Here is a 16,107-nt window from a genome sequence, read left to right on the forward strand (position 1 = left end):
GGGGAGTTTGGTGGTGGTGACATACATGGTGGTGACATACATAGGACCTGAACACAGTTATAGAACATTTGGGTTATTTGTAGAGCAGTGTTTCTCAACCTGTGGGTCAAGGCCCCTTAGGGGGTGTCGAATGGCCCTTTCACAGGCATCACATTTCAGATATCCTGCATATCAGATATTTACATTATTATTCATAACAGCAAAATTAGTTAGGAAGTAACAATGAAAATTTTATGGTTGGAGGTCACCACAACATGAGGAACCTGTATTAAAGGGTTACAGCATTAGGAAGGTTGAGAACCAGTGCTCTAGAGCCTTAAGATGGGCATGTGTGGATGGGCTGTGAATACCTTTCAGCATTCTTCGCTTGACTTCTTCAGTGAAGCTTGGGGTCTTGTGTGATCTTCATTCCTTGCAGGTGCCATCTTGGTTCAAAACAAAACAAAACAAAAACACATTTAGCTTCATTATGTATCTTTCTCCTTTGTATTAGGCACTCTTTTTGCTGTGATAAAATACCATGACCAAGGCAACTTCTAGAGGGAAGAGAAGAGTTTGTTTTGGCTTTTGGCCCCAGGGATTTTCAGAGGCCATCATGGTTGGGGGAGGCATGACTGCTGGAGCAAGAAACCTGAGCATTTACATCCTCAGCTGCAAGCAAACAGCAGAGCAGCCTGGCACATTCAGGTGTCATAGTAGTTCTTTTGAGCATGTAGCAACACTGCTATGTAGCAATTGATAGGCACACATGCCACTTGTTACTGTTCTAGCATCATGATCTGAAGCTGATGAGCTACTGGCATTGGGGCAGGGATGGAAGCCAGCAGGTATGGCTAAGGAGCAGCAGATGGATAACTGGTGACAAGAACTTTGCCCTTCTGCAAAGGGTGAAGAAAAAGGGAGAGTTCGGGAGGCTTGTAGTTGGGTTGAGGCCAGAGGTATCTTTGAGAGAGTGCACTGAAGTCTAGTCTACATAAGCGCATGTGAAAGTGGAAAGAGTGCTGGTAATGTTGGGGAGATAGGGTCACTTGAACATCTGCATGTAGGCCAGTGGGTCTTTCTTGTTGTGCTGTCTTCCAGTTGCTAGCCACCTAGGGCACGGCAATGCAGGTCTAGCTGCTAGTACTAGCCAATCTGTCTCTAGGGGATCACAGGCTGGAATGAAAAGAAAAGGGAACAGGCCAGGCTCGAGGCCTTGCTAATGGACTTGCTACTTCTCTTCCAGGCAGCTGGGTCATTGTTGTACAGGGCTAACATTGTAAATGTATAGCCCCAAGTTCCATTGCCCCAAGTCTCCATTGCTGGGAGACATGGCATGAGGTAGGGTCATGTTTGCTAACAGTACTCCGTGCTGGAGTGACAGAACCTGCAGAGCTATTGTTGGGCTCAAATAGAGACTGATGGGACATTAGGGTCAGAGATAGCACTGGACTAGAGCCCAGAATACAGGAAGAGGTAGAGTCAAAAAAGGAAGTTCTAGGAACAGTTTTAGCTGGTCCTAAGCTCCCTTCTGTCTCAGTGATCAGATGCCAAAGTGGCTCATTCTAATAGAACCTTGCCTCCCAGGACCCCTGTCCCCACATCCACTATTGCCTTTTCTACTATCAACAGATATTGGACTTTCCCTCTATTCATGAAAACCCATTGCTCCTTCAGACTGGAGACCACCTGAGCTCTTGCTTTTCAATTTTTTGGTGGAAAATATTTATCATATTTCAAAGTGTTCACTATATTTTTAAAGTGATGGTACTGGTTTGCATATCAGCAAACCCCCATATTCTATGTATAACTAAAGAAATTAAAGCTTTATTTTATCTTGTTTTCATTTAAATTTAATTTATGCTTCCATGAACTTTTTTTAAGATTCTGATTTAAAAGTCCATTATAAGATTTCCAAGTCCACCAGATGGCTACTAGACATCAGCAAATAGTTCTTATCTATATATCACATTTTAGAATTAATTTTTTAACTGGGTTTTGAACATACTGCATGCCATTGGAAAGCAGGTGGAATTATAATTGCTCAGAGTTGAAATTGTAGTATCTATATATAGTCAGTTTCATTCTAGTAACCTCTGTCCATCATTGAGTTGTTTTGCAGGCTGATGTTCTCACACATAGATTCAAGCTTCCAAATTGTGTTTATTATTTTCCAAACTAGGCACTTTTTTGTTTTTGTTTTTGTTTTTGTTTTTTTTTTGAGACAAGATTTCTCTGGGTAGCCCTATTGAGTTCCAGGACAGCCTCCAAAGCTACAGAGAAACCCTGTCTTGAAAAACCAAAATAATAATAATAATGATGATGATATGTCTGTGTGTGTAGCACAGTGAGCTTGTGAGTGCTCTGCTCGAGGAGGCCAGAGGATGTTGGATTTCCTGGAGTTGAAGTAAAGGAGATGTAAGCTACCTGATGTGGGTGCTGAGAACTGAACTCAGGATGTTTGCATGAGCAGTACATGCTCTTCACTGCTAAGCTATCTCTACAGCTTCCTCTAAAATGTATTTATTTGAGACAGGATCTTATTATGCATATAGGCTAGCTTTGAACATGGGATCCTCCTGCCTCAGCCTCCCAAATGCTGGGATTTCAGTTACACATCACCAAATTAAGCTGCTTCAAAATATTATTTTTTTCAGCTTTCATTAGATAACTTTTATGGATAACCATGGTGTACTATGAGTTTTTAAAACCTTTGGAGGTATGTTAGAACACAGGCTTTACTGCACAAAAGTCATCTAGCTATAGCTTCAGAGGCTCCTAGAAACAGCTTTTTGTGGTTCCACATTAAAATACCCTCCATTTATAGTCAGGTGTGGTAGCTCATTCTTTTAATCCCAGCACTCAGGAGGCAGAAGCAGATGGATCTCTGAATTGGAGGCAAATGTGGTCTATAGAATGAGTTCCAGGACAGCTAGGACTATTTTCATTAATTGTTGTACCTACTTGAGTTTCCAAAATTTTACACATTATACAAACAGTTACTTCATTGACTAATTCACACAGACATCCCCTAATCTATTAAAAGTCCTTGACTAGACTGTAGCAGAAGAATATTATTTACCTTCTCTTGAGATAGTCATTACTGCCTGAGGGATAAAAAGCAGTTGCAGTTCTAAGTAAAAGTAAGTAAAATCTTGGGTTTGGGCTGGTGTCAGTGATGGCTCTGAGGGAAAAGGCACTTACTGCTAAGCTAAGACCTTGAGTTCAATCTGTAGGACCTACCGAGTGAAAAGAAAACCAACTCCCACAGCTTGTCCTCTGACCTCCATGCACACACTCGAGACGGCGCGCGCGCGCGACACACACACACACACACACACACACACACACACACACACACACACAGACAAACTCAACTAAATGCAGTTAAAGGAAAAAAAACTTGTTTATTAGAGGGATTAAAATTTTGGCTTTTGAGAATATAAGCAAGCAAAGTCAGGGCTGAAAACAGTTATACAATATCATAGTGCTAAAGACAGACCAATAAATACTATGTTAACCAGGTACCATCAACAGACATTGTTAGGGCATCATTACATAGTTGATTGTTGTGTGAATGTGTGTGGTGTATATGTGTATGAAGGCCAGAGGTTGATTTTGGGTGTCTTTGTCATTTACTTTCCACCTTATTTTTTGAGATAGTTTTTTACTGGTTGGTTAGTGGGCTCCAGGAATCCACCAGTGCCCCCAGTTACCCACGTATTAAGAGTTACAGGCACATACCTGGCTTTGACATAGGTGCTGGTAATTTCAAATCAGGTTTTTAACACATTAAACACTTTACCCAGAAGCCATATTCCCTTCTCCTTTTGATTATTTTAATTCCACTATGCCACAAAAGTCTAGTATTTCATTGCCTTAATTTCATATCAAATTATTATAAAGTATCCCTAGGCTAAGCCTGGTGTAGTGGCTCACACCTTTAATCCCAGCACTTGGGTGGCAGAGGCAGTTTGAGGCCAGCCAGGTCTAGAGAGTAAGTTCTAGGACAACCAGAGCTACATAGTGAAACCCTGTCTCTTAAAAAAAGAAATAAGTGACCTTGGCCTAGTAGTTTACATATATTAGAAAGTTTTGGTGGTGATTTTAAGGCTGAAAAGTATTCCATCATTAATAATACTGTTATTGATAAGCACAATTTAATTTCATTTAATTTTTATATTTTTATGTTTTCCAACATTTCCTTGGTCTTTCAAGTGGTGAAAAGAGTAGTTTTTCTAAAAGTAAATTTGTCAGACTCCCTTGAGTTTCTTCAGAGTATCCCTCACCCACGAGAGTCAGAGCATGGAGGAGTAAGCTATTCTCACTTGCAATCCTGGCAGCCTGCTTAATAAGGTTGACCTGTTGAGAGTCAGCTTGGTGGCAGCCAGCCCTTGGGAGCTGTAGTCTGTGACATAATTTAGGGTTTCATTTGAAACCTTCCCTTTTCTGTCATTATGTCTTACTGTATAAAGTAACAGAAGTTACATACAACTTAGAGTTATGGGAAATGATAACTTTCTTTGAGATTCATTCTCAATATCTTTAAGTTTTATGTTTTCCAGGTAGCTAGATTTTTAGTGGTTGATCTTGTCTTGTTTGGTCCTGCCTAGAAAGTATTCCTTTGTTGGTTACAGCATACCAGTTCCCCCTAATGGCTTTTAAATTTGCCCTGCTTTTGACTGGTTAAGGATTTTGCATGTGATTGAATTTAGGTTTACTGGATATATTGCAAAAATAAGATAATGGGAATAAGCTTGGTGGTGGTGGCTCACCCCTTTAATCCCAGCACTCAGGAGGCAGAGGCAGGCAGATGTCTTTGAGTTCAGGACAGCCTGGTCTACAGAGTGAGTTCCAGGACAACCAGGGCTATCTCCCCCCCCCCCCCCGAAAAAAAAAAGTAATGGGGATAAAATAATAGTAAAATGTTTTTTACTAATGGATCAAATAAGAGTAAAACAAACATGGCAGACTTGATGGTATTGACAGTGTTTTCTCTCATTAATAGTGTGAGTAAGAAAATATATTAGGGATTCTCCGCACTATTCTCAGGTTGGTAATTTGCTGGGAGAACATACAGACCTGACTCTGTGTGATGATTATTTTTACAATTCCCCATGCCTTATTACAACAGAGAGATGGAAAGCAGAATCAGCAAAAGTACAAGGTGCATGGGCACAAGCCACATCTAATTCTCCAAGAAATTGTGACAATGCAAGGAAAGTGCTCCTAACTAGGGAAGCTTGTTAGAGGCTACATTCAGGGCTTGGTGACTGTCACACAAATACCCCATGCCTGCCATATGTACATGTAGTCGCAGACCCTGAGACTGGAGGCAGGTGCTGAGCATAACCATTTGTTTGCACATGCAGTTGAGGCACAGTGAGCCTTTCTTCTCAGTTGATGGGAGGAGCTCTTCAGAAATCTAGCTTTCTGTAAATTCCCAAGTGCCAGCCAAGGCCAGCCCTGTAAGCAGGCCTTTAGCAGAGAAGTCGCAATGCTTTCCTTATAGAGAGAAAGATTAGCTCTCCTTGCTTGTGATAATTCACTTGAACTTCTGGGTTTTTTTGTTTTTAATCTTCTAGGAGCACCCTTCCCCCTTAAAAAAAAAAAAAACCAAACAACTTCTATAATATACTTAAGTGACCTTTTTCTCTTTTGTTATTTTGGTTTTTTTGAGATAGAGTATCCCTATGTAAGCTTGGTTGGCCTGGAGCTGATTTTGTAGACTAGACTGGCCTGGAACTCTAAGAGATCAACCTGTTTGCCTTCAGATTGCTAGGATTAAAAAGGTGTGCACCACCACACCCAGCTTGTGAGTTTTCTTTTATTGCCTTGTTGCATGTTATGTGGATATTACAATTTAGAAAAAAATTTTTGTATTATTTTATTTTGTGTGTATGAGTATTTTGCCTGCATACCTGTATGTACTCAAGAGAGTGTTGGTTCTTCTGGAATTGGAATTGTAAGATAGTTGAGAATTGCTATGTGGGTCCTGAGGACAGAACATAGGTCTTCTGTAAGAGCCAAGAAGTGCTTTTAACTATTTAGCCATCCCTCTAGCCCCAGTTGTTACACTTTTCTATGATTTACCAGACCACTTGAACTTGTCCATTCCACCATTTCGTGCTACCTACCGAATACTACATGGCTCAAGAAACCAAATGGGAATTCTGTTGCTGAGAACCAATTTAGGACCTTGAGCTAACCTGGAGACCCACTGTTCCTTGGTGTGTGTGGTGTGTTAGAGAGCTTGTTAAAACAGTAGTTGATAGTTCTTTACTTTAGGGCATGGATTAGAGCTGAAATTTTATACTTTTAAAGATTAATTATTTATGTCTGCATGTTCCTCTGCTCACCAGAGGACATTGGGTCCCATTATAGAGAGTTGTGAGCCACCATGTGATTACTGGGAACTGATCTCAGAACCTCTGGATGAGCAAGCAGCCAGTGCTCTTAACCTCTGAGCCTTCTCTCCAGCCCCTGAATTTATACTTCTAACAAATTTCTAGGTAATGCTGATGCTGTTGGTCTGGAGAGCCCACTATGGGAACCACTTTGTGATCTAGAATTACATACTCACATTAATAAGTTACACATTCTATGAGATCCTGGAACACAGGAATACCTAATTCAGTATTTTGAAAGTGAACAAGCAGTTACACCACCATTAACTCCTGTGTATTGTGTAAAATGTTTTTCCTTTAGATGGATATGGTTATAGGATGCTTGTATAGACTAGCCCAAGAAATACTAGAAAATAAATTAATTCATATTTTAAAAGCTAAAAGCAGCTTTACTGGGATAATGACAGTGACTGTAATATGGACTTAGCAAGTAGGTTGGAGAAATAAAGAAAGCATCTGAATTCCTGGATGATGTTTGCCAGCTCTTCATCTCCATTTACATGCTTCTTGTTCTTTCTCTGAACCTGGGAGAAATCAGCAGCCACCTGTGTTCTTAGTGATGATTCCTCCCCACCCATTGATTGGAAACCATGATGTTCTATAAGACAATCCCTCCTGGACCAAAGTTTTGTCTTTTGCCTTAGTCAGTTCCAGTGAGTTCATCTCTAGGACTTGAAAAGAAAGCAAGACACATGGATGATTCTTTACTGGGAAAGGAGTATTTAATCAAGCTTATTTCTGAATCTATTTTTAAAAAGTTATGTATTGTTGTGTGTGCTGGGTGATTCCTCAGGTCTCCTGGAACTTGTTATTACAGAATTTTTTTTCTCTCAAGCCCCCCCCCCCTTTTTTTTTAATGGTTGTCAAGGCACATCTTAGAAATTTTCAGGGCTTCTTTGGCTTTCTCTCCAACCAGGCATGCCCATGGAAGTGACATCGCAGGAATACTTTTATTTCTTAGGGGCATAAAGTCTTAGGGAGGAGGAAGAATTTTAACTGGTGGCTAGACCATGAGGAGGCAGGTTTGATAAGGAAATTCTGAAAATAATTCTTTTTGTTTGTTCAAGACAGGTTTTCTGTCTGGCCCTGACTGTCCTGGAACTCTCTCTGTAGATCATGCTGGCCTTTAACTCAGAACTCAAGAGATCTATCTGCCTCTGCCTCTGCCTCTCTGCCTCTCTGCCTCTCTGCCTCTCTGCCTCTCTCGGCCTCTCTCGGCCTCTCTCGGCCTCTCTCGGCCTCTCTCGGGCTCTCTGCCTCTCTCTGCCTCTCTCTGCCTCTCTCTGCCTCTCTGCCTCTCTGCCTCTCTGCCCCTCTGGCCCTCTGGCCCTCTGGCCTCTGCCCTCCCTCTGCCCTGCCCCTGCCCCTGCCCCTGCCCCCCTGCCCCTGTCTCTGCCCCTGCCCCTGCCCCTGCCCCTGCCCCTGCCTCTGCCTCTGCCTCTTGAGTGCTGGGATTAAAAGTGTGCATTACCGTCCAGCTATTTGTTGTTGTTGTTTTTTATTTTGGTTTTGTTTAGTTTTTCAAGACAGGGTTTCTCTTATAGACCAGGATGGCCCTCACCGAGGCCTGTCTACCTAGTGCTGGCATTAAAGGCATGTGCCATCATGCTCCTGAAAATATTTTTATTCACATGTGATCAAATAAGCCACCTGGTAACTCATTGGTATAAGCTTTTTTCTTTGATTCTGGAGCTAGAACCCTGGATCTTGCCCATGTTCATCAGTAAATCAGCTTACTCTAGGTCTATTGCTGAACAGTAATGTTAATTGTCCTGTTAAAATACCTTAAGATGAGTGTTTATTCTTCATAGTAGTGGGAATAGGTAAGATGGAGTGTGCTGAAATGATGTTGCAAGCTTAGGCATGTAGCATGACCCTCAGTGTTTGCCATTTCTGCTGATGTCTTGGTGTGCAGTGGGGACGAGTACTCAGTTGCCAACATTTGACATTGGTTTGGACATAACAGTGACTTCTGGTGACTCAGCATCAGTGTGATTTAGTGGTAAGACAGGTTGGTCTATCTGGAGAGTGAAAGATAAATTGTAAAAGCCAATGGTAGGACAACCAGGAGCAAATCTAAAACAGAGAGTGTGGATAAGCATCAAGCATTACAGCTCTGCTTCCATTGTTTGTTTTTGTTTGTTTGTTTTTTCCAGATAGGCTTTCTTTGTGATCCAGTCCTGGCTGTCCTAGAACTTGCTCTGTAGACCAGGCTGGTCTCGAACTCACTGAGATTTGCCTGCCTCTGCCTCCTGAGTGCTGGGATTAAAGGTGTATACCACTTCTGCCTGGCACTGTCACTACCATCAGTGACCATCATTTGCTGTAGACCCATAACGTAACATGAAATAGAGATTCTTTTTGATGGATGTGCAACTCTGTTTTAGCCATAGAGTATAAAATAGATTGAGCCTGCACAGAAAACAAAGATAGTGTATTTCTTTTTAGTCTTCACAATTAGTCTTCTTGCAAGTATCTAGCTTGGTGTTATAGTGAGCCTCAAATACTATGGTTTCCAGTACTTAGGTAAGTTATTTAGTATTCTGTTCACTAGAAAAAAAAGAGTAGTTAGTGATTTGATAGACTAAGAGCTTATTTAATTTCTTGAATAAAATTGAAACTCTGTTTTTAGTTGAATTTTGGTATTTTAAAGTTGCTATTTTCCTCTGAAGGGTTTGGCAACCTCTTTATGACCCTTATTTGACCATTTAGACCAGCTAGTAGAAATTTTAAAATGCATAGTTTTTCTTGGCACCTATTCAGGAGTGCTGTAGTCCTAATTTTGTTGGTGAATTGTCTATTTACTCATGAACTTAGTTGGTATCAGTGTGACACTTAACTGTTCTTGCATCATTCCTGTATGTGACTTAGCAGAAGGGTTAGCCAGTGTTTTTCTCATACATGGCATTTTACCCTTTCTGGAAGGATGGAGACACGGAGAATCAGGATGTCAGGTAATAAGATTGGGCCATAAGCCAAGGCATTTCACAGTTATATCCTCATTCTTCCACATCCTGTTATCTCTGTACAGCCATATCAAACTGGACTTCTCAGAGATTTTCTCCAGCCTAGCCTGCAGATTCTCTATGAAAATTATTTTATTAGCACACTGTATTCCAAAGATACAGAAGGTAAATACTTAGGTTGGGTGTGGTGGTGAATGCCTGTGATTGCCTACATTGCTAGTTTGAAGCAAACTTGGAGTATACAGTCCTTGTCCTTAAAAAAATAAAAAGGAAGGCATATACATTTTTTAGTTGTTTTAAGTTCCTGCTATTTCAGTTGACAAAGCTAAAAAGATGTAACATAAACGTGTTCCAGGTTATCTCTGTATCTAGATAACCAAGTTATCTTTTTGGTTTTTGCAGTTGTATTTTATGTTTTACAGTCAGCTTTGGCAATACTCACATGTTATGAGTTTGATGAAACAACAGAGATAAGATTAGTAGTAAATGACCTGCTCTTGTGTGGTGATGCAACACTGTGGCAAAGGCTCTGCAGCCTTTTGAATGGAAGCAATAGTATGAGGCTAGACTATGTATGACACTGTTTAGTATTAAAAGCAATCTAGTCTGAAGTTCCCTGTGTCATGTTTTTATTATGAGTGTGAAGTTTTAACAAAATATCTTCCATCATGTTAAATATATACTATTTGAATTTCTTATATATTGGTAGTTTGAAATTTAGTTCTGCAGACCTTTTCACTTTATATTGCATAGTCCCTGTAAGCATACAGAATCGTCAAGCTGGGCGGGTGAGATGGCTCAGTAAATAAAGGTACTTGCTGCTAAGCCTGATGACTTGAATTTGATTCCTAAAATCCACAGTGGAAGGGGAAAACCGGTTTCAGTAAGCTGTCCTTTAGCTTCCACACATAGACACACAAAATGTAAAATTTTAGAGAACCTTCATGCCTCAGGTGTGCATATTCTGTAATTTAACGTTTCTGAAATTAGGGTGCATTAAGTATGTCATGGCTAATGGGCAGCTTTTCTCCCCTTAGTGTTAAGTGTGTCTTACAATCAGTAGTGACTTAAGCAACATGAAATATGGTAGCTTTATCCTTATATGAATTCAATTATATAAAAACAATTTGTTGTCACTTTAAGGGAGAGAAGGGCAGTTTTAAAGACAAAACACTATTTAAAATTATTAATTTAATGTTGTGTATATGGGTATTTTGGCCTCACCTGTGTCTGTGTACCATGTGTATATGATGCTAGAAGAGGGATTCCCTGTGTGTTCTGGGAACCAAATTTGGATCTTCTGGAAGAGTAGCCCTTGCTCTTAACTGTAAGTTGTCTCTTCAGCCTGAGAAGGGCATGACAGAAAAAGTTTAATAACAAAATTCTTTTAGGCGACTGAGGCAGGAAGACCTCATCTTTGAGACTCATTCTCAAAAACAAAAGCAAATCAAGAAAAAAGTATTAAGAGATGTGTCAGACGTTAAGAGCACTGGCTGCTCTTCCAGAGGTCCTGAGTTCAATTCCCAGCAACCACATGGTGGCTCACAACCACCTGTAATGAGATCTGGTGCCTGCAGGCAGATACAATAATAATAAAGAAATAAATCTTCTAAAAAATTAGTATTGATCCCCTTTTCTACCATATAGCATCTGTTCTGATTGCAAGACCTGTGGGTAAATGGAATTGTCAGGAAGTTGGACAGAAATGTCCAGAGAACATTTCTACTTTGTTGTATTTGGAAAACCACTGAGTCTGGTTCCAAAAATTGCTGCTGTGTGTTCTCACTATTGATGTTGTTCAGTCATCCTCTGTGCTGTCCCGTATCCATAAGATTCGTAACCACTTGGACTTTTCCCAGCTACTCTGTCATTTCTGTATCATCTGGTTAAGTACAAAATCCCCTTTAAAAAGTATAGTGACAGTGAGTAAAGCAGCCTTTGAACGCTTATCTTAGGCCAGGCACTTAAACAGTTTAAATGTGATTTTTTTTTTTTTTTAATTTTAAACACAGGGTCTTACTATTTATATATAGCTCTGGCTGGCATGGAACAAACCATGTACACCAGGCTGACTTCAGACTCACAGAGATCCACCTGCCTCTGCTTCTCAACACTTGGGATTAAAGGCATGCACTACAATGCCCAGCCTTTACATGTAATGTTTGTGTAATAGATCACAACTTAATTATTTGTGTAATATACTATAATTTATATTTAAATGTTATTCTGTATTAATAACTTGAATCCATTCTCCATTCTGGCCCATTTCTGTCCAGGAACATAGGTTGTCTTTTTGTTCAGAATTCTTTAATCTAGAACTTCCCCCATATTTCTTGGTTTTCATAATTTGAAGGAACACAAACTTTATTCTGCAGGAAGGACAACTTCAGTTTGGGTTTTTTCTCACATTAGTAGGCCCAATCTTGGAAGAAAGGATGCTCTTCTTCCCAGTGCATCACATGTGCCATCCCTGGGAATGGAATGTAGACTAGGAGTATACCAGCACCTATTAATCAGACCTCCGACTGGTCAGCTTGGCATCTGTTAATGGTATTCTGCATTACCTGTGTCATTGTGGCCAAAGGATGAGCCTTTGATTCAGTTACATTTATTAATACCGTATTGAATGAATGAGCACTTTTTTTTCCTGCATCTTAAATTTGTTCATTCATACATGTAAATAAATACGGAGGCATAGATTCCAGAGTATGCATTTGACTAGATACCCCATGTTGTGGAGATCAGAGGATAACTTTCAAGAATTGGTTTAGCCATTCCACTGTGAGATCTGGAGATTGAATTAGGTTGTCAGGGATAAAGAGCTTTTATCTGCTAAGTCATCTTACTGCCCCCTCCCCCATATCTATGTTTTTGAGACACGTCTCAAAATTTAACCTAGGGTTCATTTATTGGCTGGACTGGATGGCCCATGAGATCTATCTACTTGTGTGTGCCTCAACTCCAGTAGAGGTTATAGATGCTCAGGTTCTGTTTGTTTAATATGGATGCTGGGGAATCCAAGCTCAGGTTCTCATTCTTGCCCAGCACAAATGACTTGAGCCATTTCCTAATCCCATAGATTCCTATGCCTAATAAGGTCGTTTTATTTTAAAATAAATATAAATAGGTTTCAGTGAGATATGCAGACCTTAAGTTGATTGGTTTACATATATCTACAGCTCTAAAAATATGTTGAACAAGTAATATTTATTTGATACATAATCTTATCTAGCTTGGACTGGTTGTAAACTCCCTGTAAATTTGAGACTGACCTTGAACTGCTGATTCTCTTGCCTCTACCCTCCAAGTGCTAGAATTACAGGTATGTACTACCTATATCTACCATTTATTACTATCTACCATTCGTTACTTAATTTTCTGCTCAGAGTTTGCCTCATTTGACTAGTAGAAGCCCTTCAGGCTGCTTCTTGTGTGCCCCTTTGAGATGTTTCCATCATTCACTGAGCATTTACTTTCTAGTATGAAATGCTTCAGATTCTTGTATTTCTTCCCAACACTGAAGCCAGCCCTGGCTCTAAGAATTACTGGTTTCCTTTAAGGGAGTATGTACTTTAGAAATCTATGTTCATGGCATTAGAGTATTAAGTTCCTCTCTGCTCCAGCTCTTTTGGCATGTTTTCCTGGGCTTTCTTGGTGAACAGAGTTAGGAAATACAGTAAGTGTGCTCATGTGCATGTGCATGTGTATATATTCCCCTCCACATGAATGTGCATTTATACTTCCCTTTGTTTCTATACTTACTATATACTGTGAACCAAACCTTTATACTGCCATTTCTAATCCAGTACTTTGCTGCCCTCTTTTTTTTTGTTTTACTTTTTATTGATTCATTGTAAATTTCTTACCATGCATTCCCACTTACTCCCTGTTTCTTCACATTTTCCCCTGCTCTTGCAACCCCCCCATCAAAACCAAATTTAAAAGATAAACCAAAAACCAAACCAAACAAAATAAAAAGTAACAATAACAACCAAAAAAAGAAGAGTTTTGTGGAAGCTGTAGAGTGGCCTGTTGAGTCACAGAGTTTACACTTCAGTCCATCTTTACTTGCAAATGTTCATTCGAGGTCTTTGGTTACTGCTACACCACAGATAATGTGCTTTTACTGGGGCTACTCTTGGATTTCCTGTTGTTGTCCTGTGTCGTGGAAATCCTGCTGTTTTTCGATCTGTAGGTTCATCCTCTTCACATGTTCCAGCAGCTCATAGATTCGGTGGATGTTGTGGTGGGTCAACTTATAACTCTGGTTCTGGGCCTGGGTGGTAGCTGGTTTGATCAACAGGGTCAGCTCTAGTTTGCTGCCCAGGCTGGGTACAGGGCTCACTATCTTTTGTGCTGCAGCTCGTGTGGGTCATGGCTAGTTCTCTCACTCATGACCCCCTGGGCCAGCTCTCTTGCCTGCTACAGGTAGAAAGGGGCAGAGGGGTGAGGGCATGCTTCCCTCTTTCTTCCTCCGTAACATCTGATTGTCCTCAGTGTAGCAAAGTTACTAGCCATGCTGCTCATCTCCTAGCCTTACTCAGCCTCATCCTTGTCTTCAGCTGTACAGCCAGGATATGCCTGTGTGCGTCACTTTTAGACCTCTTTTCTCTCAGTATATACTCAGCATTAGTTTTTCCCTCCCTGGGCCTTTGTAAACTTTACCCCTAGTAGCCCATGTCCTTTGTACTATTAAAGACAGAGTGAACATAGCCCAGAGAAGATTTTAAGTTAGATTGTATAGTTTTATTTCCTAAATATGTTTTGTAAAATAATTGTATATATTTAACTTTGTTCTGTCTTTTAGTACTAATCTATGGCATACAGATGGGTTCTTATTCATATGCCTGCTGGAACTTTCCATTGTTTTAATGCCGTTTTAGGATGGTCATATACAAATAGGTTGCTTTTCACAGATTTATTGCTATCCAGAATGTGTAAGTGTATTTGTTTCTGTGTTTTTAGCATCAAAATTAATAGTCATGTTTTGTGAGTCTCCCAGTTGCATCAGTACTGTAACCAGTTTAAATACCCCTTTCTTTCCAAGAAGCTACCTCAGTGAAATTTTATATAGCATGTTTTAAGTTTTAAAGGATTAATCTTAATAACCAAATGTTTTCTTGGCAGTATCAGTGTTACCCAGCCATTTCAAGAGCTGATTTAGCTGTTGTTCTAACACTTTATGTGGTAAACTGCAGCCTGGAGGCACATTAGAGATCACTGTTAGTGAGTGCCTTTATGCACTGATGTGGCTTCCCTGACACTTTGAATGGTGCAGACATTGGGAGTGAATTTTCAAATTGCTTTTTTCCCATGTTCCCATGGAATTGATTTGATTGTGTGTGTGTGTGTGTGTGTGTGTGTGTGTGTGTGTGTGTGTGAGAGAGAGAGAGAGAGAGAGAGAGAGAGAGAGAGAGAGAGAGAGAGAGAACATTTGGTAGATTGACTAAAAAAATAATTGTTTAAGCAACATGGGGTAACTGAAATAGCTGTTGCCTTAGCAACTAGGAAACTGTTCTGTTTGCTAAACAAAGGCATGGTAATTTAGTGGTTTAATTTCCTTTGTGGTGTGGAGGTACTACTTAAAAACATTTTAGCCTCTGGGATGGTGTATATTGCTAAAATCTGAGAAGCAGAACAAAAAGAGAAGGTAAGAGGCTTTTATTTTCCTTACCCATATAGATACACATATCTGTCAATTCTCTTAGTCAGAGCAGTTGGTTAACCCACTGACACAGTTCTTTCTGTTTGCCTGCCTTGGACCCGAGTACATTAGTCTCAGAATAGCTGTGCAGACTTGGTTGATTTCTGCTGCACTAATGGATCATGGTGCATTTCATTAGGCATCAGCCTTGTGGAGACCTAGCAACTCTCTAAACTAGAAGGCAGCATGATTATGTCATAGGTGAATTGAGCAAGGGAGACTATTCTAAAGGAATCTCTCTCTCTCTCTCTCTCTCTCTCTCTCTCTCTCTCACACACACACACACACACACACACACACACACACACACACACACACACACACACACACGGTGGGGGGAGATGATGAAATTTGTTCTTTATATAGGAATTGTTTTTTAATAACACAACTCTTTATAAGGACATAAATTGTTTAGTCTGTATTTTGCACTGTATACTGGGCACCTTCTAAATACTACAGATATGTAATATGTAAGATGTTACTTTTCTTCTCTGTATTCTGAGCACAAAGGTTCTAACCCATTATCTTTTAGCTCTAAAGTGGTAGATTTAAAACTAGGTTTCACATTGAGGAATCTGTCCTTATGGGTGGAGGATGCTGGGGATGGAGCTGAGGAAAACACCCATTTTATCACTGAGTTACACCCTCACAGAGGTTGGTAGGGTTTTTTTTTTTTGTTGTTTTTTTTTTTTTTTGTTGTTTTTTTTTTTTTTTTTTTTTTTTTTTTTTTTTTCCAACTTTTTTATTTGAATTAGAAACAGGATTGTTTTATATGACAATCCCAGTTCCCTTCTCCCACCCAGTCCTCCCCACCCCCCCAACTAAAACCTTATCTGTCACATATCTTTTCTGCTCCCCCTGGATGGTGAGGCCTTCCATAGGGTGTCATCAGAGTCTATCATATCCTTTGGGATAGGGCCTAGGCCCACCCCTGTGCATCTTGGCTCAGGGATTATTCCTCTATATGGAATGGGCTCTCAAAGTCCACACCTATGCTAGGGATAAATACTGGGCTTCTACAGGAGGTCCCATAGATTTCTGAGGTTTCCTC

General features: G+C 40.2%; 1 protein-coding gene and 1 non-coding gene across 5 annotated transcripts in view; one reads left to right on the forward strand and one right to left on the reverse strand.

Moving 5' to 3' along the window:
• Window positions 1-16,107, forward strand: part of Arid4b (AT-rich interaction domain 4B) — a 128,557-nt gene that overhangs the window by 24,713 nt on the left and 87,737 nt on the right. The gene's annotated exons all lie outside the window — the stretch shown is intronic.
• On the reverse strand, window positions 6,983-7,099 carry LOC113835023. Its single transcript, XR_003484145.1, has one exon. It is a non-coding gene; the product is annotated as a small nucleolar RNA SNORD22 (small nucleolar RNA).

Source organism: Cricetulus griseus, chromosome 3, assembly GCF_003668045.3.
Source record: "Cricetulus griseus strain 17A/GY chromosome 3, alternate assembly CriGri-PICRH-1.0, whole genome shotgun sequence".
Lineage (NCBI taxonomy): Eukaryota > Metazoa > Chordata > Mammalia > Rodentia > Cricetidae > Cricetulus > Cricetulus griseus.